This window comes from Haplochromis burtoni, unplaced genomic scaffold (assembly GCF_018398535.1).
Source record: "Haplochromis burtoni strain Fernald_Lab_line unplaced genomic scaffold, NCSU_Asbu1 Contig_345, whole genome shotgun sequence".
Taxonomy (NCBI): domain Eukaryota; kingdom Metazoa; phylum Chordata; class Actinopteri; order Cichliformes; family Cichlidae; genus Haplochromis; species Haplochromis burtoni.
Window position 1 is genome coordinate 148,583 of NW_024582706.1, and position 1,612 is coordinate 150,194.

The 1,612-nt window shown below is 43.4% G+C and overlaps 1 long non-coding RNA gene across 1 annotated transcript in view; it reads right to left on the minus strand.

Moving 5' to 3' along the window:
• The window catches only part of LOC121815879, a 14,643-nt gene extending 14,520 nt beyond the window's left edge, over positions 1–123 (minus strand). Inside the window, exon 1 of the long non-coding RNA XR_006055443.1 lies at positions 114–123. This is a non-coding gene — a long non-coding RNA (uncharacterized LOC121815879). The remainder of the gene's footprint in view (positions 1–113) is intronic.
• Between the last annotated feature and the right edge of the window lie 1,489 nt (positions 124–1,612).

Here is a 1,612-nt window from a genome sequence, read left to right on the forward strand (position 1 = left end):
GCGCCCCCCGCGACCCTGAAAAGGATAAGCGGAAGCGAATGGATGGATGGATGGATGGATGAATTGAATTATTTATAACACTTCTATTCATATATTCAGGCATTTTGTGCAACCAAAATCAGGATTTGAATGCACTGTGGTGCCAGACATATTTGATTCTTCAATAAGAGCTCTGTATGAAGATCCTCTATGTGAATTAAGGAATTTCACTATTAAATGATGAAACCTAAATGATTAAACTGTGATGCAAAAAGGGATAAATGGACAAAAAAGTAATACAGGTATTGTCTGGGTCCCTTAAAAGCTCATTTTGATGACTGCGATTTTCTTGAAATGGATCTGACTTTATTAATGTGATACTTTTTCCTGAAGGACAGACAGACCTTCGTTTGTGCGATGGTATCTACACAAATCTGACGGGTTCAGCTTTGACGCGAGGATGATTGTAGTCATGACCAACCCTAATTACAGGTTCTCCTGCTGTGAATGGTGAGGAGTCCAATTTGTGAATAAGTACAAAACCAAAGGCTGACCTTTTCCTTGACATTATCAGAGATGTGATCACCACTTGCTGCCCACTGAGCTAAAATGAATAGCTAAGTTAAGGTGTTGAATTTCTAACTCTCCTTTAAAATACAAAGCTTTATAGTCATTGTAAGGTCATTATTTGGTTCCTAGTTGTTGCTTTCTGAGGGAAGAAGTTAAACTATTGCAGCAGACCATAGACAACCAAAGCCACAAATAGCTGTTAGTATAGTAAGAAATACAAAAGATGTGCAGAGTGAAGAGTGTGTGAGGGGTGTGTGACTTTCACACAACATGACTTTGTGGATGCAGTGGATGCAACAGGTGTCCGTGATGGAGGGAAGAGAGGCTCCAGTGATCCTCTCAGCTGCTCTCACTATCCGTTGTAGGGTACTGCGATCTGATATCGTGCAGTTACCGTACAGACAGTGATACAGCGTTCACGACGTTCTCGATAGTGCCTCTGTAGAAGGCGGTGAGAATGGATGGAGGGAGATGGGCTTTTCTCAGCTTCTGCAGGAACTACAGACGCTGCTGGGCCTTCTTAGTTATGGAGCTGGTGTTGAGGGACCAGGATATGTTCTCTGACAGGTAGACACCAAGGAATTTGGTGCTCATGATGACCTCCACAGAGCATCCATCAGTGTTAAGTGGACAGTGATCTCTCTGTGCTCTCCTGAAGTCAACAATCACCTCTTATGTTCTGTCCACGTTCAGAGACAGGTTGTTGATTCCACACCAGTCTGTTAGCTGTTGCAGCTCCTCTCTGTATGCTGACTTGTCGTTCTTGCTGATGAGACCCACCACAGCCATGTCATTGGTATAGGAACACTACACAGACAGTGAGGAAGGCTCTGCAAAGAGTCATAAAGTCTGCAGAGAGGATCATGGGAACAAAGCTTGCCTCCATGGACCTTCTGTACACACAACCCTGCCAAAAAAGAGCAGAGAGAATTATTAGGGACTCACACCATCCAGCTCACTCTCTGCTCAGACACAAAAACTGCACATACAGTGTGGGCCATTTATATGGATACACCGTAATAACATGGGAATGGTTGGTGATATTAAAGTCCTGTTTGTGGCA